This window comes from Rutidosis leptorrhynchoides, chromosome 2 (assembly GCF_046630445.1).
Source record: "Rutidosis leptorrhynchoides isolate AG116_Rl617_1_P2 chromosome 2, CSIRO_AGI_Rlap_v1, whole genome shotgun sequence".
Taxonomy (NCBI): domain Eukaryota; kingdom Viridiplantae; phylum Streptophyta; class Magnoliopsida; order Asterales; family Asteraceae; genus Rutidosis; species Rutidosis leptorrhynchoides.
The window spans coordinates 267,847,327-267,870,859 of record NC_092334.1 but is presented as its reverse complement, the minus strand read 5'-3'; positions in this window follow the sequence as shown (position 1 = coordinate 267,870,859).

Here is a 23,533-nt window from a genome sequence, read left to right as displayed (position 1 = left end):
ATCATCCAAATTCAACAAAGATTGAAAACCGCCCAGAGTCGACAAAAGAGCTACGCGGACAGTAAAAGAAAAGATATAGAGTTTGAAATTGGAGGAATGGTCATGCTTAAGGTTTCACCTTGGAAAGGCGTTGTTCGATTTGGTAAATGGGGGAAACTAAATCCAAGGTACATTGGACCATTCAAGATTATAGATCGTGTCGGACCAGTAGCTTACCAACTGGAGCTACCTCAACAACTCGCAGCTGTACATAACACTTTCCACGTCTCAAATTTGAAGAAATGTTTTGCTAAAGAAGATCTCACTATTCCGTTGGACGAAATCCAAATCAATGAAAAACTTCAATTCATTGAAGAACCCGTCGAAATAATGGATCGTGAGGTTAAGAGACTTAAACAAAACAAGATACCGATTGTTAAGGTTCGATGGAATGCTCTTAGAGGACCTTAGTTCACCTGGGAGCGTGAAGATCAGATGAAGAAGAAATACCCGCATTTATTTCCAGAAGATACGTCAACACCTCCAACTGCTTAAAATTTCGGGACGAAATTTATTTAACGGGTAGGTACTGTAGTGACCCGAACTTTTCCATGTTTATATATATATTAAATGAAATTGTTATTTACATGATTAAGTGTTTCCAACATGTTAAGCAATCAAACTTGTTAAGACTTGATTAATTGAAATAGGTTTCATATAGACAATTGACCACCCAAGTTGACCGGTGATTCACGAACGTTAAAAGTTGTAAAAACTATACGATGACATATATATGGTTATATATATAGTTAACATGATTTTATTATAAGTATGTTTCTCATTAGGTATTTTAACAATGAGTTATATACATAAAAATGAGACTATTAATTTAAGAAACTCGAAAACGATATATATAACGATTATCGTTATAACAACGTCTTACTAGGTACATATGAATCATATTAAGATATTGATACACTTGGTTAATTATGTTAAATTATAAGTAAATATATTATTAAGTGTATTAACAATGAAATACATATGTAAAAATAAGACTACTAACTTAATGATTTCGAAACGAGACACATATGTAACGATTATCGTTGTAACGGCATTTAACTGTATATATATCATACTAAAATATATTATATATCATAATATCATGATAATATAACAATTTAACATCTCATTTGTTATAATAAATAATGGGTTAACAACATTCAACAAGATCGTTAACCTAAAGGTTTCAAAACAACATTTACATGTAACGACTAACGATGACTTAACGACTCAGTTAAAATGTATATACATGTAGTGTTTTAATATGTATTCATACACTTTCTAAAGACTTCAAGACACTTATCAAAATACTTCTACTTAACAAAAATTCTTACAATTACATCCTCGTTCAGTTTCATCAACAATTCTACTCGTATGCACCCGTATTCGTACTCGTACAATACACAGCTTTTAGATGTATGTACTATTGGTATATACACTCCAATGATCAGCTCTTAGCAGCCCATGTGAGTCACCTAACACATGTGGGAACCATCATTTGGCAACTAGCATGAAATATCTCATAAAATTACAAAAATATGAGTAATCATTCATGACTTATTTACATGAAAACAAAATTACATATCCTTTATATCTAATCCATACACCAACGACCAAAAACACCTACAAACACTTTCATTCTTCAATTTTCTTCATCTAATTGATCTCTCTCAAGTTCTATTTTCAAGTACTAAGTGTTCTTCATAAATTCCAAAAGTTCTAGTTTCATAAAATCAAGAATACTTCCAAGATTGCAAGTTTACTTCCAAGTTTTCTAAATCTATTCCAAGTAATCATCCAAGATCAAGAAACCTTTGTTACTTACAGTAGGTTATCTTTCTAATACAAGGTAATAATCATATTCAAACTTTAATTCAATTTCTATAACTATAACAATCTTATTTTGAGTGGAAATCTTACTTGAAATTGTTTTCGTGTCATGATTCTGCTTCAAGAACTTTCAAGCCATCCAAGGATCCTTTGAAGCTAGATCTATTTTTCTCATTTCCAGTTGGTTTATCCAAGGAACTTGAGGTAGTAATGATATTTATAACATCATTCGATTCATACATATAAAGCTATCTTATTCGAAGGTTTAAACTTGTAATCACTAGAACATAGTTTAGTTAATTCTAAACTTGTTCGCAAATAAAAGTTAATCCTTCTAACTTGACTTTTAAAATCAACTAAACACATGTTCTATATCTATATGATATGCTAACTTAATGATTTAAAACCTGGAAAAACGAAAAACACCGTAAAATCGGATTTACGCCGTCGTAGTAACACCGCGGGCTGTTTTGGGTTAGTTAATTAAAAACTATGATAAACTTTGATTTAAAAGTTGTTATTCTGGGAAAATTATTTTTATTATGAACATGAAACTATATCCAAAAATTATGGTTAAACTCAAAGTGGAAGTATGTTTTCTAAAATGGTCATCTAGACGTCGTTCTTTCGACTGAAATGACTACCTTTACAAAAATGACTTGTAACTTATTTTTCCGACTATAAACCTATACCTTTTCTGTTTAGATTCATAAAATATAGTTCAATATGAAACCATAGCAATTTTATTCACTCAAAACGGATTTAAAATGAAGAAGTTATGGGTAAAACAAGATTGGATAATTTTTCTCATTTTAGCTACGTGAAAATTGGTAACAAATCTATTCCAACCATAACTTAATCAACTTGTATTGTATATTATGTAATATTGAGATACCATAGACACGTATACAATGTTTCGACCTATCATGTCGACACATCTATATATATTTCGGAACAACCATAGACACTCTATATGTGAATGTTGGAGTTAGCTATACAGGGTTGAGGTTGATTCCAAAATATATATAGTTTGAGTTGTGATCAATACTGAGATACGTATACACTGGGTCGTGGATTGATTCAAGATAATATTTATCGATTTATTTCTGTACATCTAACTGTGGACAACTAGTTGTAGGTTACTAACGAGGACAGCTGACTTAATAAACTTAAAACATCAAAATATATTAAAAGTGTTGTAAATATATTTTGAACATACTTTGATATATATGTATATATTGTTATAGGTTCGTGAATCAACCAGTGACCAAGTCTTACTTCCCGACGAAGTAAAAAATCTGTGAAAGTGAGTTATAGTCCCACTTTTAAAATCTAATATTTTTGGGATGAAAATACATGCAGGTTTTATAAATGATTTACAAAATAGACACAAGCACGTGAAACTACATTCTATGGTTGAATTATCGAAATCGAATATGCCCCTTTTTATTAAGTCTGGTAATCTAAGAATTAGGGAACAGACACCCTAATTGACTCGAATCCTAAAGATAGATCTATTGGGCCTAACAAACCCCATCCAAAGTACTGGATGCTTTAGTACTTCGAAATTTATATCATATCCGAAGTGTGTCCCGGAATGATGGGGATATTCTTATATATATGCATCTTGTTAATGTCGGTTACCAGGTGTTCACCATATGAATGATTTTTATCTCTATGTATGGGAAGTGTATTGAAATATGAAATCTTGTGGTCTATTGTTACGATTTGATATATATAGGTTAAACCTATAACTCACCAACATTTTTGTTGACGTTTAAAGCATGTTTATTCTCAGGTGAATACTAAGAGCTTCCGCTGTTGCATACTAAAATAAGGACAATATTTGGAGTCCATGTTTGTATGATATTGTGTAAAAACTGCATTCAAGAAACTGATTTCGATGTAAAATATTTGTATTGTAAACCATTATGTAATGGTCGTATGTAAACAGGATATTTTAGATTATCATTATTTGATAATCTACGTAAAGCTTTTTAAACCTTTATTTATGAAATAAAGGTTATGGTTTGTTTTAAAAATGAATGCAGTCTTTGAAAAACGTCTCATATAGAGGTCAAAACCTCGCAACGAAATCAATTAATATGGAACATTTTTAATCATTAAGAACGGGACATTTCAACAAAAGTCTCCAGCATATATTTAATCAGAAACAACTGAACATGAGGCAGCGTAGATGGATTGAATTGTTAAACGATTACGATTTTGAGATTCGTTACCACCCGGGGATGGCGAATGTGGTAGCTGACGCTTTGAGTAGAAAGGACAGAGAACCTATACGGGTAAAAGCTATGAATATAATTATTCGTACTAACCTTACTACTCAAATAAAGGAGGCGCAGCAGGGAGTTGTAAAAGAAGGAAAGTTGAAGAATGAAATACCTAAAGAATCGGAGGAACATCTTAATATTCGGGAAGACGGAACCCGGTATAGGGCTAAAAGAATTTGGGTACCAAAGTTAGGGATATGAGAGAAAAGGTACTTAAGGAAGCACATAAAACCAGATATTCAATACATCCCGGAGCGGGGAAGATGTACAAAGATATCAAGAAATATTTTGGTGGCCGGGTATGAAAGCCGATATTGCTAAATACGTAGGAGAATGTTTGACGTGTTCTAAAGTCAAAGCTGAACATCAGAAACCATCGGGTCTACTTCAATAACCTGAAATCCCAGAATGGAAATGGGAAAACATTACAATGGATTTCATTACTAAATTACCAAGGACTGCAAGTGGTTATGATACTATTTGGGTAATAGTCGATCGTCTTACCAAATCAGCACACTTTCTGCCAATGAGAGAAGATGATAAAATGGAGAAGTTGGCGCGATTATATTTAAAGGAAGTTGTCTCCAGACATGGAATACCAGTCTCTATTATATCTGATAGGGATGGCAGATTTGTTTCAAGGTTTTGGCAGACACTGCAACAAGCATTGGGGACTCGTCTAGACATGAGTACTGCATATCATCCATAAACTGATAGGCAAAGTGAAAGGACGATACAGACCCTTGAAGACATGCTATGAGCATGTGTTATCGATTTCGGAAACAGTTGGGATCGACACCTACCGTTAGCAGAATTTTCCTACAACAAAAGTTACCATTCGAGTATTGAAATGGCGCCGTTTGAAGCACTTTATGGTAGAAAGTGCAGGTCTCCAATTTGTTGGAGTGAAGTGGGGGATAGACAGATTACGGGTCCGAAGATAATGCAAGAAACTACCGAGTGTAAAGACCCGTCTTAATCCATCCGGACGAAGTCCATATTGATTATAAACGATTCACAATAGTTGATTTCATCGCGAGGTACTTGACCTCTATATGATACATTTTACAAACATTGCATTCATTTTTGAAAAGACAAACTTTCATTACATCGAAAGTTGATGGCATGTATACTATTTCGTAATATATCTAACTATAATTGACTTAATAAAAATCTTGATGAACTCAATGACTCGAATGCAGCGTCTTTTGAAATATGTCATGAATGACTCCAAGTAATATCTCTAAGATGAGCAAATGCACAGTGGAAGATTTCTTTCATACCTGAGAATAAACATGCTTTCAAGTGTCAACCAAAAGGTTGGTGAGTTCATTAGTTTAACATAACTAATCATTTACATCATTTTAATAGACCACAAGATTTCATATTTCTCTTAAACATACGTCCCATGCATAGAGACAAAAATCATTCATATGGATTGAACACCTAGTAATCGACATTCACAATATACATATAACAATATCCCCATCATTCCGGGATCCTCCTTCGGACATGATATAAATTTCGAATTACTAAAGCATCCGGTACTTTGGATGGGGCTTGTTGGGCCCGATATATCTATCTTTAGAGTTCGCGTCAATTAGGTGTCTGTTCCTTAATTCTTAGATTACCAGACTTAATAAAAAGGGGCATATTCGATTTCGATAATTCAACCATATAATGTAGTTTCGATTACTTGTGTCTATTTTGTAAAACAGTTATAAAAGCAGTGCATGTATTCTCAGTCCCAAAATATATATATATATATATATATATATATATATATATATATATATATATATATATATATATATATATATATATATATATATATATATATATATATATATATATATATATATATATATTGCAAAAGCATTTAAAAAGGGAGTAATGAAACTCACGCATATAATTATTGTAAAACAGTTAATAAAACATTTGCATGTATTCTCAGCCCAAAAATATAATGAGTAAAAAGGGAGTAAATGAAACTCACCATACTGTATTTTGTAGTAAAAATACATATAACGACATTGAACAAGTATAGGGTTGGCCTCGGATTCACGAACCTATATCATTTGTTTATTTATTAATATACATAATTGGCAATCGATCAATATATAATAATTTATTAGTTATATCATTTTTATATATTCCATATTTTCATTTTGTATATGATAATATTAATTTGGTTATGTTACGTGTATTAAATATATATATATCGTTGTTTGTTAAAATATAGTAATTATAATAATACCATAATATTATTTGTAATGGTAAAAATGATAAAAATGATAATACCTAATATTACTAATATTAAAGTTAATAATTTTGTTAATAATAATTTTGATGATAATTTTTGATTATAAATCACATAATGATAATATTAGTAGTTTTTGATAAAAAGAATAATTTACTAATGACGGTAGTAAAAAAAATACTAATTTTTGATATTAGTACATAATACATATATTAATAATAGTATGATAAAATTAATAATAATGATAATAATAATAATATTTATTGATAATAACATTAGTAACAATAATAACTATAATATTAATCTTAGTATATATAATCAATTTTAATTAATAATTGCAATAACAATAATAATAATAATAATAATAATAATAATACTAATTATAATTATAATAATACTTGTTCTAGTGTTAGTTTTTTTTATATTATTAACAATTAAGATACTAGTAATAATTAATATAACAACAACAATAATAATAATAATAATAAGTAATAATAATAATAATAATGAGATAATGAAAATAAAAAGAAGATAACTACCTTAAAGAATTTGGCCTAAAAATAATGCCCATGCCCGGGCTCGAACCCGCAACCTCCCGCTAACTCAGATATCATACAAACCATCCCTATGTTCATGCTTTCCTATTCTATATCGTGTTTTAACTTTATTTAACCCAGCTTACCCGTTCCATCTTTTTCTTCATCATAGATTGCAAATCGACCAAAGTTCAAATCAAATTAATAGCTTTTTATCTCTTTAGTTTTAGGACATAGAAACATTTAGAGACTTACTGGATTAATTAAAACAACAAAAAAATATAATAAAAATCGCTGTAACAGAACCTTTAGAACTCGGTGTAAACTCAAACTCAATTTCGAAGATTTAGTGTGTTTTAGAGAAAGATCAAAACATGAAAAAGGTTTAAAAACTCTGCTAGAAACTTTCTCCATCAACAATTTAACTGGAAACACAAACACGAATTCAAATTTCACAATGAACGATTTGTTTGACTTTTTTTGAACTCAACTTTGACTTCAAAATTGAAACCCGATAAGAAGAATTGAGACCTTAGCTTTTCCAGATAGTTTAAGTGGAAGAATCCTAACGAAACTACATTCTTAGTTTTTGAAATTTGATTCGAATTCGGATTATGAATAAAAAGGAGACACGAACATGGCAGTTTTCTGGTGTTCTTCCCTTTTTCTGATAAAATTCGATAATTTGAGAGTTGTAAAGGATAATTGGGATTGATAATTGATAATGTCAGTTTATTGGTAATACTAATCTCTAATTTGTATCAATTGTAAAGCCAAAACAAGTCGATAGAAAATATATTCGCAAGGACAGAATAATTAAATAAAAATTGGAAAGCAGATGAATACGTTAAACAGATTTTGTTTGTAACTGTTTTATGAGATCGACTTCTAACTAAATTCAGATAGAAACAAGGATATTACAGCTTGCTCACAGTGTTGAAGTGTATAACAAATTCGTTCCCCTTTATCCTTATTTATAGATTATACAATTAGTAAATATATTAGTTTTAATAATATTTACATTAATAATAATAATAATAAATAATAATGATAAATAAATAATAATACTAATTTCCTAATAAATATATCTGTATATAACGACATATATAAATATCTGTATATATTTATTTGTATCTATATATCACTATGTATGTACATCTCCTTATGTATTTATTTTTATAGATTATATTAATATTATAACTATGATAACACTGATCTTAATATTATACATAATAATACAATACAATTTATAATAATATACTAGTACTAGTAATAATAATATTACTAATGATAATGATAGCAATTACCATAATTGTATAACAATAATGTTGTTAATAACAGTAATGCTAATTATACTAATATTATTAATAACACTAATGATAAAGATAATAATAATCATATTAACACTAATAATATTTATAATAATCATAATATTTATTACTAAGTGTAGTTAAATGATATTAGTGATGACAACAATAACTTTAGTAGTAATAACGTTATAACAATTTAGATGTACAAACTTTCATATTTATATATCATATATAGTAATACTAATGATACTGATATTAATATTAATATCGACAATCATGAAATAATAATAATAAGATTAGTATAACAACTATATTTATCATTATATTTAAATTGGATATATCAATATTACCTATTATTATTTATGTAACATATTATATATTAAATAATATCAAATATTCCATATTTAATATTTTTATATTTTATATATATATTATAATATGCATACAATTAATACTAATGTATATTAGTCTTATATATATATGTGTATATGTTTATATATTTATATATTTCAACTACTTCATATTTAATCATGTTTTAAATATCAAGTTTAAGTTTTCTTTCTAAATCACATACTAGTTTATTAATATTTGTAATTCATAATATATAAATATTTGCCTATATATATTTATTTATATATATACATTTCTATTTACAATTAATGGTTCGTGAATCGTCGAGCATAGTCAAAGGATATTTGATTACATGAATATAGATTTCAAACTTTCGAGACTCAACATTACAGATTTTGCTTATCGTGTCGGGAACATATAAAGATTAAAGTTTAAATTTGATCGGAAATTCTCGGGTCACTACACCGAGAAAATCATCCAAATCTCGGTTGAATTCCGGAATTCAAGGGATTTAAATAAATCTTCGAAATCTGAGAGATTTGATTCTTCGGCGAATAAGGAGATTAAGATCTCTATAATTAAATACGGTGATCTGTCTCGATTACTCTGTCTGATATTTCCATTATAAATTAAACTCCTCCGTTCCATTATTCTCACTATTCCTATACTTTCTTTCTTAGTTCTTACATCCAAAAGATTGTGAAAATGCTTAGTCCTGTTCTAATTCTGAATATTATTCTGGTCATTGCAACAATAATTCTTCTTTTTCATTTGCCACCAGAAGAATCTGTTTACTTCTATTACACTCTAGGGATTATTGTATTCCTGATCCTCCCGTGTCTTTATCTTGCTATTCGCATAGACATACACGGTTTATGATCTTTCTTGTTTGCTACGATTTATACTCCAATTTGTATTTCCAGGCTCCATGTTTTTGTTTTCTCCCCGACCTGAAGTAAAGCGATTAAGACGTCTCGAATTCGTACGTATAAAATTTTGAATGAACATAACTTAATGTTCTAAGCGGAAAGGAAAGGTAATAGCATGATTTAATTTGTTAAATTACCAGAAGTCACGGAAAAGACAGAACCATCAAGAAAATATTTTCTTGATATGTTTAGAGGTTAAGTAGAATGAAAGAATCGTGTAACATGGCACATAATGATGGTACTGTGAATCATCACATTCCATTAGAAACTCAGCATGACTTACTGTAATATAATCACGTTGATCAAGTGTCATTATATTATACTAACTCATGCATCAGTTCCCAACATTTCTTCAATAACATTCATATTTTAAGCTTGAAAGTTTACAGAATATAGAAGCTAACAGTTTCTATATGATGTAACACTGATAGCACAACGAAATAAATGATTTCAGATAAGATTAGTTATAAAAATATAATCAGAAATATCGAGGATATTTATAATGAAGGATACGATAATATCTTTGAATATCTAAGATCATAGGATGATAGAAACTATTGTCTGCAAGGGTTTAGAGTAAGGAGCAAGATATTCACTACAGACTTTAGCAGACATTGAATCATTTGGATTCTTTGAAGTCAAACTTATTCTTTGTGATTTGTCCACGGCTTTCTTTATAGTTTCGTATAATCTGCTTTTCGGTACTAAATTTTCTATTGAGTGTTTCTCAATATAATGATACACAGGAAGCACGAAGAGGTATATAATTTTGGACGAGAATATTTATAAAAATATCCTCAGAAATATCGAAGATATTGATGATGATATTTTAGGAATTTCTAAGTTCAATGGTTGATGGAGAAAGATTTTTCGCAAGATTTTAACATGACTTCGGAGCAAGATATTCTCTAAAGATTTCAACGGATCCAGAATTACCTGAATCCTTTGAATATAGGGTTTGGTCCTTGTATTTGTCCTTGGTCTCCTTCATGGTTAGCTCAATCCGTTTTCCAGTTCCAACTTTTCTGAGCTTTTCCAACATACTATTCTTTATTATCAAACTTCTGACTGTTAAGATCGTTTACGGTTGTCTACGGTTTCTGCTGCTTCATTCAGCTTTTTCAATATTCAGAGTATTGATTTGTAGACTGGGTGCTTTTCAAAATTTCCTAATGGAAGGTCATTATTCTAGAAGATAAATGTTATACATATAACTGTTGATGTAGATATGCTGTGAGTTTTCAAAGTACTGATTGACGATTCCTCTACATTTACTACTACCATATCTGAATCATTAGTTATCGATCCGAGGTGATTTCAAGAGAATTGTGTTTTTAGATGATTAAACGCTGACGGTAATATGATGGAATATAAAAGGTTCCCCGGTAACAATAAAAGAACATACATATAAATTAAGGTGATAATAAGGTTGTTTCGAACGAAAAATCGAAGTTGATTTGCTGGAGCTGTGACAAAATTTGCTACTTTTGGAAAGGGATTGCAAAGTTATTTTCGGTAATAACAATGCCAAAAGAGCTAGCACAGATACGTGTTAAACGTTTACTCAGGTTCTGAGTGTTTTCAGGTGTATAACTATATGTATCAATCTTTTCTTCCATAGATGAAGTGCGGTTGGTTCATCCTTTTGATTGAGGTGTTTTCAAGAATCATGAAAAGTTTGAACGCAGATTGTAATCGTCAAGGTACAAATGAGGTTTAAGATAAAATCAAGTGGCAAACTTGAAGAATCGTTTAGTTTCATATGTTATAATCAATATTTTAATTCATTTTAATTTTCCAATGTTATTAGTCCACAGTCGATAGTCCACAGTTGACAGTCCAATAATTCATATATGATTTAATATATAATATTCGAATTAATTAATACGTATCGTGACCCGTATACATGTCTCAGACTCGATCATAACTAAAAGTATATATATTATTATAGAATCAACCTCAACCCTGTATAGAGAACTCGATCATTACTGCATATAGAGTGTCTATGGTTATCCCAAATAATATATATAGATGCGTCGATATGATATGTCAAAACCTTGTATACGTGTCCCGATATTTAAAGTACGTAAAATAAATAACAAAAATTAAATGACGATAAATAAAATTGTGAGAATTTTAATTGCGATAAATAAATTGCAATGAATAAAATGTAATCAGTTAACTAGGAACAGTTAGCGTGGATTCTTAACAAAATTCTTCTCATAGTTACTTTGTTTGTTTCTAACAATTTTTATTTTATCCAATGTTTTCTTCATTATGCCACTTGTTGGATTCTGGTAAATTAAAATCCAAATATGAAATTGGATGAAAATGGTCATTCTGTGGTGAACGAATACGTATATCGGTGGTTGTAAGTAGGATAGTGAATGACTGTTGAAATAGATTCGAAGAATGTATAGTTTAACTTATTAATGTGAAATCTAAATATTCCTTGGGTATTACCTACCCGTTAAAATATTTTCAACATTAACAGTTTGTATGCAAGAGTTTTTAATTACAATCTTTATGAAACAATATATATACATATATATTTTCTTTAGACGTAATCATGGATTTAATGAGTCAATGTGATATTAAACTCATTAGATTTATGGCTAGAACTAAAGTACATAATCTCTAAAACATTAGAGATTACATAATCGCCATGAAGGACGAAGATAGTTTATGTAGAACGATTCGTAGAACAATGATTATGCTTGAGGTATAGATTGTGAGGTTGAGACATGTGATGGTGTTGTTGTTGTTGTTGTTGGTACTGGTTATGCTGCTGGTGCTGCTGATGGTGGTACTGTTGCTTTCGGTGCTACAAGTGTTGTTGGTGCTGAGGTTGATGATGATGTTGGTGTAGTAAGTATAGCTTGTAAATCACGCACCATTCTTGTCAGGGTTTCTATCCTACCCTCTATCATTTCTATCCATCCACTCATTTGATTCGATAGATCTTGATTATCAATTTGAAGTTCCCAAACTTCTTCTAATATTCCCCTTCGATTGGTATTCGGAAGTAGAGGTTGAATATTTTCTGAGATTGCAGTAATGCGAGCTTCGAGGCAGAATATTTTAGCAAGAAGGGTGAATACATTATTGCGCATATGTTCACCGGTGAGTACATCGTGTTCTCCGATGTTAGGAGGTAAGTTTGGTTTGCAGTAGGGCTCGCCTTCTTCATTTCTCCATCGAGTGAGTAAGTCTCGGACCCACCCCCATCTCCTCCAGAAAGAAAAATAACTAAATGGTTGATACAATTCTGGTCCATTGACTTTGGAGTCTGCTTCAATATACATCTCGAAATTGCTTCCGGAACTAATGGAATCCAAGCTAGGTGTAGGATCCATCTCTCACGATCAGTTAAAGGGTTTTGATATGAAATGATTTTCGAATATCGAATGATATTCTAATTATATATAGAATATCTATACATACTTCCAAAGATCCCGTGAATTACGGAGATAATTTAGGAAACGTGTCAGATAAAGTCTACAGTGATAGATACGCTAAGATATGAATTTTGTCTATATACTATTCATGCAGTCAATGCAGTAAAATGTGTCTAGACTAAGAATGATAAATAATTCTCTAAGAATGATAAGCAGGTAATTTTTGACACGAAATGATAAGCAAGACTTTTGACATGCAGACACGGTCGAAGTCCAGACTCACTAATGCATCCTAATGACTTATCAGTGAGACACACTAATGCAGACATGGTTCGCTAAGACCACCGCTCTGATACCAACTATAAAGACCCGTCCTAATCCATCCGGACGAAGTCCATATTGATTATAAATGATTCACAAAATTTGATTTCATTGCGAGGTACTTGACCTCTATATGATACATTTTATAAACATTGCATTAATTTTTGAAAAGACAAACTTTCATTACATCGAAAGTTGATGGCTTGTACACTATTTCGTAATATATTTAACTATAATTGACTTAATAAAAATCTTGATGAACTCAATGACTTGAATGCAACGTCTTTTGAAATATGTCATGAATGACTCCAAGTAATATCTCTAAGAAGAGCAAATGCACAGCGGAAGATTTCTTTCATACCTGAGAATAAACATGCTTTCAAGTGTCAACCAAAAGGTTGGTGAGTTCATTAGTTTAACATAACTAATCATTTACATCATTTTAATAGACCACAAGATTTCATATTTCTCTTAAACATACGTCCCATGCATAGAGACAAAAATCATTCATATGGATTGAACACCTGGTAATCGACATTCACAATATACATATAAGAATATCCCCATCATTCCGGGATCCTCCTTCGGACATGATATAAATTTCGAAGTACTAAAGCATCTGGTACTTTGGATGGGACTTGTTGTGCCCGATAGATCTATCTTTAGAGTTCGCGTCAATTAGGGTGTCTGTTCCCTAATTCTTAGATTACCAGACTTAATAAAAAGGGGCATATTCGATTTCGATAATTCAACCATATAATGTAGTTTCGATTACTAGTATCTATTTCGTAAAACAGTTATAAAAGCAGTGCATGTATTCTCAGTTCCAAAAATATATATATATTGCAAAATCATTTAAAAAAGGAGTAATGAAACTCACGCATATAATTATTGTAAAACAGTTAATAAAACATTTACATGTATGCTCAACCTAAAAATATAATGAGTAAAAAGGGAGCAAATGAAACTCACCATACTGTATTTTGTAGTAAAAATACATATAACGACATTGAACAAGTATAGGGTTGGCCTCGGATTCACGAACCTATAACATTTATTTATTTATTAATACACATAATTGGCAATCGATCAATATATAATAATTTATTAGTTATATCATTTTTATATATTCCATATTTTCATTTTGTATATGATAATATTAATTTGGTTATGTTACGTGTATTAAATATATACATATCGTTGTTTGTTAAAATATAGTAATTATAATAATACCATAATATTATTTGTAATGGTAAAAATTATAAAAATGATAATACCTAATATTACTAATATTAAAGTTAATAATTTTGTTAATAATAATTTTGATGATAATTTTTGATTATAAATCACATAATGATAATATTAGTAGTTTTTGATAAAAAGAATAATTTACTAATGACGGTAGTAAAAAAAATACTAATTTTTGATATTAGTACATAATACATATATTAATAATAGTCTGATAAAATTAATAATAATGATAATAATAATAATATTTACTGATAATAACATTAGTAACAATAACAACTATAATATTAATCTTAGTATATATAATCAATTTTAATTAATAATAGCAATAACAATAACAATAATAATAATAATAATAATAATAATCATAATTATAATAATACTTGTTCTAGTGTTAGTTTTTTTTTATATTATTAACAATTAAGATACTAGTAATAATTAATATAACAACAATAATAATAATAAGTAGTAATAATAATAATAATAATAATAATAATAATAATAATAATAATAATAATAATAATAATAATAATAATAATAATAATAATAATAATAATAATAATAATAATAATAATGAAATAATGAAAATAAAAAGAAGATAACTACCTTAAAGAATTTGGCCTAAAAATAATGCCCATGCCCGGGCTCGAACCCGCAACCTCCCGCTAACTCAGATATCATACAAACGGTCCTTCTGTTCCTGCTTTCCTATTCTAAATCGTGTTTTAACTTTATTTAACCCAGCTTACCCGTTCCATCTTCTTCTTCATCATAGATTGCAAATCGACCAAAGTTCAAATCAAATTAATAGCATTTTATCTCTTTAGTTTTAGGACATAGAAACATTTAGAGACTTACTGGATTAATTAAAACAACAAAAAAATATAATAAAAATCACTGTAATAGAACCTTTAGAACTCGGTGTAAACTCAAACTCAATTTCGAAGATTTAGTATGTTTTAGAGAAAGATCAAAACATGAAAAAGGTTTAAAAACTCTGCTAGAAACTTTCTCTATCAACAATTTAACTGGAAACACAAACACGAATTCAAATTTCACAATGAACGATTTGTTTGACTTTTTTTGAACTCAACTTTGACTTCAAAATTGAAACCCGATAAGAAGAATTGAGACCTTAGCTTTTCTAGATAGTTTAAGTGGAAGAATCCTAACGAAACTACATTCTTAGTTTTTGAAATTTTATTAGAATTCGGATTATGAATAAAAGGGAGACACGAACAGGGCAGTTTTCTGGTGTTCTTCCCTTTTTATGATAAAATTCGATAATTTGAGAGTTGTAAAGGATAATTGGGATTGATAATTGATAATGTCAGTTTATTGGTAATACTAATCTCTGATTTGTATCAATTGTAAAGCCAAAACAAGTCGACAGAAAATATATTCGCAAGGACAGAATAATTAAATAAAAATTGGAAAGCAGATGAATACGTTAAACAGATTTTGTTTGTAACTATTTTATGAGATCGACTTCTAACTAAATTCAGATAGAAACAAGGATATTACAGCTTGCTCACAGTGTTGAAGTGTATAACAAATTCGTTCCTCTTTATCCTTATTTATAGATTATACAATTAGTAAATATATTAGTTTTAATAATATTTACATTAATAATAATAATAATAATAAATAATAATGATAAATAAATAATAATACTGATTTCCTAATAAATATATCTGTATATAACGACATATATAAATATCTGTATATATTTATTTGTATCTATATATCACTATGTATGTACATCTCCTTATGTATTTATTTTTATAGATTATATTAATATTATAACTATGATAACACTGATCTTAATATTATACATAATAATACAATACAATTTATAATAATATACTAGTAATAATAATATTACTAATGATAATGATAGCAATTACCATAATTGTATAACAATAATGTTGTTAATAACAGTAATGCTAATTATACTAATATTATTAATAACATTAATGATAAAGATAATAATAATCATATTAACACTAATAATATTTATAATAATCATAATATTTATTACTAAGTGTAGTAAAATGATATTAATGATGACAACAATAACTTTAGTAGTAATAACGTTATAACAATTTAGATGTACAAACTTTCATATTTATATATCATATATAGTAATACTAATGATACTGATATTAATATTAATATCGACAATCATGAAATAATAATAATAAGATTAGTATAACAACTATATTTATCATTATATTTAAATTGGATATATCAATATTACCTATTATTATTTATGTAACATATTATATATTAAATAATATCAAATATTCCATATTCCATATTTAATATTTTTATATTTTATATATATATATATATATTATAATATGCATACAATTAATACTTATGTATATTAATCCTATATATATGTGTATATGTTTATATATTTATATATTTCAACTACTTCATATTTAATCATGTTTTAAATATCAAGTTTAAGTTTTCTTTCTAAATCACATACTAGTTTATTAATATTTGTAATTTATAATATATAAATATTTGCCTATATATATTTATTTATATATATACATTTCTATTTACAATTAATGGTTCGTGAATCGTCGAGCATAGTTAAAGGATATTTGATTACATGAATATAGATTTCAAACTTTCGAGACTCAAAATTACAGATTTTGCTTATCGTGTCGGGAACATATAAAGATTAAAGTTTAAATTTGATCGGAAATTCTCTGGTCACTACACCGAGAAAATCATCCAAATTCAACAACGATTGAAAATTGCCTAGAGTCGACAAAAGAGCTAACCAACTTGAGATTGGAGAAATGGTTATGCTTAAGGTTTCACCTTGGAAAGGCGTTGTTCGATTTGGTAAACGGGGGAAACTAAATCCAAGGTACATTGAACCATTCAAGATTATAGATCGTGTCAGACTAGTAGCTTACCAACTTGAGTTACCTCAACAACTCGCAGCTATACATAACACTTTCCACGTCTCGAATTTGAAGAAATGTTTTGCTAAAGAAGATCTCACTATTCCATTAGACGAAATTCAAATCAACGAAAAACTTCAATTCATTGAAGAACCCGTTGAAATAATGGATCGAGAGGTTAAAAGACTTAAGCAAAACAAGATACCAATTGTTAAGGTTCGATGGAATGCTCGTAGAGGACCCGAGTTCACCTGGGAGCGTGAAGATCGGATGAAGAAGAAATAACCGCACCTATTTCCAGAAGATTCGTCAACACCTTCTACATGATTATAGAGTGTAGTGACCCGAACTTTTCCATGATTATATATTAAATGAAAACTATATTTGCATGATTAAATGTTTTCAACATGTTAAGCAATCAAACTTGTTAAGACTTGATTATTTGAAATGAGTTTCATGTAGACAATTGACCACCCAAGTTGACCGGCGATTCACGAACGTTAAAACTTGTAAAAATTATAAGATGATATATATATATATATATATATATATATATATATATATATATATATATATATATATATATATATATATATATATATATATATAGCTAACATGATATTATGATAAGAAAGTATCTCACTAGGTATATTAACAATGAGTTATATACATAAAATGAGACTATTGAATTAAGAAAACTCGAAACGACAAATATAATGATTATCGTCATAACAACGTCTTACTAAATACATATGTATCATATTAAGATATTAATACACTATGTTTAACATCATGAAATGATAATTACATATATCATTAAGCGTATTAACAATGAACTACACGAGAAAGATGAGACTACTAACTTAAGGATTTCTAAACAAAACATATATGTAACGATTATCGTTGTAATAGTATTTTACACACATATATATGATATTAAGATATATTAATACACCATTTTAACATGTTAACATAACAATTTAACATCTCATTTAAGTGTAATAACAATTGATCAATTACATTTAACAAGATCGTTAACTTAAAGGTTCCGAAACAACACTTACATATAACGGCTAACAATGACTTAATGACTCAGTTAAATGTATATACATATAGTATATGAAGATGTATTAATACACTTATGGAAGACTTCATGACATATATCAAAGTACTTCTACTTAACAAAAATGCTTACAATTACATCCTCATTCATTTTTATCAAAAATTCTACTCGTATGCACCCGTATTAGTACTCGTACAATACACAACTTCTAAGATGTATATAATATTGGTATATACACTCAATCATCAGCTCCTTAGCAGCCCATGTGAGTCATTAAACATGTGGGAACCATCATTTGGCAACTAGCATGAAATATCTCACAAAATTACAAAAATATTATAAATCATTCATGAATTATTTACATGAAAACAAACTTACACATCCTTTATATCTAATCCATATACCAACGACCAAAAACACCTAAAACACTTTCATTCTTCAATTTTATTCATCTAATTGATCTCTCTCAAGTTCTATCTTCAAGTTCTAAGTGTTCTTCATAAATTCTATAAGTTCTAGTTTCATAAAATCAAGAATACTATCAAGTTTGCAAGATTACTTCCAAGCTTTCTAATCCAATCCAAGTAATCATCTAAGCTCAAGAAATCTTTCTTATTTATAGTAAGATATCTTTCTAATACAAGGTAATACTCATATTCAAACTTTGATTCAATTTCTATAACTATAACTATCTTATTTCGAGTAGAAATCTTACTTGAACTTGTTTTCGTGTCATGATTCTACTTCAAGAACTTTCAAGTCATCCAAGAATCCTTTGAAGCTAGATCAAATTTTGTTACTTCCAGTAGGTTTACCTACTAAATTTGAGGTAGTAATGATGTTCATAACATCATTCGATTCATATATATATATATATATATATATATATATATATATATATATATATATATATATATATATATATATATATATATATATATATATATATATATATATATATATATATCTTATTCGAAGATTTAAACTTGTAATCACTAGAACATATTTTAGTTAATTCTAAACTTGTTCGCATATAAAGTTAATCCTTCTAACTTGACTTTTAAAATCAACTAAATACATGTTATATATCTATATGATATGCTAACTTAATGATTTAAAACCTGGAAACACGAAAAACACCATAAAACCGGACATACGCCGTTGTAGTAACACCGCGGGCTGTTTTGGGTTTGATAATTAAAAACTATGATAAACTTTGATTTAAAAGTTGTTCTTCTGGGAAAATAATTTCTCTTATGAATATGAAACTATATCCAAAAATCATGGTTAAACTCAAAGTGAAAATATGTTTTTCAAAATGGTCATCAAGATGTCGTTCTTTCGATGGAAATGACTACCTCTTTAAAATATGACTTGTAACCTGTATTTTTTACTATAAAATTATACATTTTCTGTTTAGATTCATAAACTTAAGTTCAATATGAAACCATAGCAACTTGAATCACTCAAAACGGATTTGAAAGGAAGAAATGACGGGTAAAACAAAATTGGATAAATTTGCTAGTTTTAGCTACGAAAATTTTGTAACAAATCTAGACTAAACATATCCTAACTAATTTATATTGTATTATACATATTATGAAATCTAGGGATACCATATACATGTATACAATGTTTTGACATATCATATTGACCCACATATATATATATATATATATATTTAGGAACAACCATAGACACTCTATATGCAGTAATGTTTGAGTTAGCTATACACGGTTGAGGTTGATTCTAAAATAATATATATACTTTAAGTTTTGATCGAGTCTGAGACTTGTAAACACTGGGTCGTGGATTGATTCAAGATAATATATATTGCTTTATTTCTGTACATCTAAATGTGGACAACTAGTTGTAGGTTACTAACGAGGACTGCTGACTTAACAAACTCAAATCATTAAAACTTAGTAAAAATGTTGTAATTATATTTTGAACATACTTTGATATATATGTACATATTTGTTATAGGTTCATGAATCGACCAGTGGCCAAGTCTTATTTCTCGACGAAGTAAAAATCTGTGAAAGTGAGTTATATTCCCACTTTTAAAATAGGATATTTTTGGGATGAGAATACATGCAGTTTTATAAATGTTTTACGAAATAGACACAAGTAATCGAAACTACATTCTATGGTTGAATTATTAAACCGAATATGCCCCTTTTAGCTTGGTAGCCTAAGAATTAGGAAACTAGCCCCTAATTGACGTGAATCCTAAAGGTAGATCTACGGGAACTAACAACCCCCATTCTAGAATTTGGAATGCTTTAGTGCTTCGAGTTTATCATGTCCGATGGGTGTCCCGGAATGATGGGGATATTCTATATGCATCTTGTTAATGTCGGTTACCAGGTGTTCACCATATGAATGATTTTTATCTCTATGCAGTTTGCGAAATGCCTGATATGAGATGTGTTATAAAAATAAAATCTTGTGGTCTATTATTATGATTTGATAATATATTGGTTAAACCTATAACTCACCAACATTTTTGTTGACGTTTTATGCATGTTTATTCTCAGGTGATTATTAAGAGCTTCCGCTATTGCATACTAAAATAAGAACAGGATTTGGAGTCCATGCTTGTATGATATTGTGTAAAAACTGCATTCAAGAAACTTATTTAGATGTAATATATTTTTATTGTAAACCATTATGTAATGGTCGTGTGTAAACGGTATATTTTAGATTATCATTATTTGATAATCTACGTAATTTTTTTAAACCTTTATTGATAAAATAGAAGTTATGGTTGTTTTAAAAATGAATACAGTCTTTGAAAAACGTCTCATATAGAGGTCAAAACCTCGCGATGAAATCAATTAATATGGAGCGTTTATAATCTATATGAACGGGACATTTCAAGATGTTCATATTTCGGATATTATAGGTTAAGTAATTAATGTATTATTTGTTTGTTTATATGTATGAATGGAACTAACGGGTAGGTTAGATACCCAAATTTTGTAATATTGAAAAGCCGTTCTTAATCGATGACTTTTATATTATGATTGCTTAAGTTCATTTTTCATATTACAAACAATTATATATATGTTACTTATAATATCTCAACTATTTGAATTGTCTTTTATTTGAAAAAGCCTCCGAAGAGAAATCCAAACACGGGAATGAGTGCTGCTCAGATCGAGGAGATGGTAACTCAAAGAGTGGCTGAAGCGGTAGCTAACGTTGAAGCAGGACGTGCAGTAAATACCACGAACGAAAGGAGACCCGAAGTAGCAAATGTTCAGCAGTGATGCAATTACAAGGAATTTATGGGTTGCAAGCCCCAGAGTTTTTCAGGAACGGAAGGACCCGTAGGGTTAATAGGATGGCTTGAAAAACTAGAATCTGTATTCAAATCAGTGAGTGCGCAGGCAATGATCGAGTGAAGTTCGCATCATGTACTCTTTTGGATGAAGCCTTTACCTGGTGGAATTCTTTTGCAAAGTCTGTGTGTATTGATGTTGCATATAATACGCCATGGGAAGAATTCAAGAAGCAAATGATTGATGAGTATTGCCCGAGGAATGAGATTCAAAGGCTAGAAACCGAGTTGTGGAACTTAAAGTTGGAAGGAACTGATATCTCAGGATATACTAATCGATTCCTTGAGTTAGCTTTAATGTGCCCAACCATGGTCACTCCTGAATATAAGAGAGTTGAGAGATATATTTGGGGTTTGTTAGAAGACATTAAAGGAAATGTTCTGTCATCAAAACCAGAAACGATCCAGAGTGCTATTCGTATGGCGCAAGATTTGATGGTGCAAGTAGTACGACGTCAACCAATCAATGCTAAGACAGATGTGAAGGTTACGACTGAGAAGTGTAAATGGGATGGAAACCAAGAAGGTAATTCCAAGAAGCAAGGAACTACCAAGGTTGAGAGTTCGAATAGCAAGTATGCTGGAAAGAAACCCTACTGTAGCAGGTGCACGAAACAACATTTTGGTGTTTGCACCGTAGTTTGTGAATGATGTAAGAAGCAATGAAATCTCACAAAGGATTGTAGAGTTCGTTTATCAGGGAATGATAAAGGCAATAAGAACAATCAGAATGTTTATTTTAGATGTGGACAAGCGGGGAATTTCAAGAAAGAATGTCCTAAGGCTAAGAAGAGTGAAATGGCTAAGGGCTGAGCTTTTCAGATCACAACGAAAGAAGCTCGTGACGACCCAGAACTAATCACGGGTACGTTCCTCCTCGATAATAATTTAGCATCTATTTTATTCGATACCGGCGCAGATAAAAGTTTTATAGCTAAGGATTTTAGTGTTGCGATAAATAGGCCTTTAACTGCCTTAAACACTAGATATGCTGTAGAATTGGCAAATGGTAAGTTGATAAAAGTAGATAAGATTATGCGAGATTGTGTCTTAAATTTTTCAAACAATCTGTTTGAGGTTGATTTGATGCCCGTTGAGTTGGGAAGTTTCGATGTTGTTATTGGTATTGACTGGTTGTCTAAGAATCGTATGGACATTAATTGTGCGGAAAAGTCTATTCGCATTCCTCTTGAGAATGGTGAGGAATTAGTAATCCAAGGACTTAAGAGCAAGGTAAACCTTAATATTATTTCCTGTATGAGAGCTCAAATATATCTAAAGAAGGTATATCCTTCCATTCTCGCACACGTGAAGGAACTCAAAACCAAAGAGATTAGATTAGAGAATGTTCCAGTTGTCCGAGAGTTTCCCCAAGTGTTTCCAGAAGATTTACCAGGTCTACCTCCGCATAGACAAGTTAAATTCCAGATTGATTTAATTCCCAGGTCCACACCAGTTGCCAAATCACCTTATCGGTTAGCTCCTTCAGAACTACAAGAACTATCAAATCTGTTGGGATTTAACAAGTTTCAAAATACTTAAAATCATTCATTAAATGAACTTTGCAAAAACGTGTATATTACCATTTTGAAACATGCTAAACTTTAACCTTTTAAAGTTAAATCCCAAATAGGATCAAGTTATGAAATATACTTACAAACTACAAGCAAGAAAAGAGTTTATA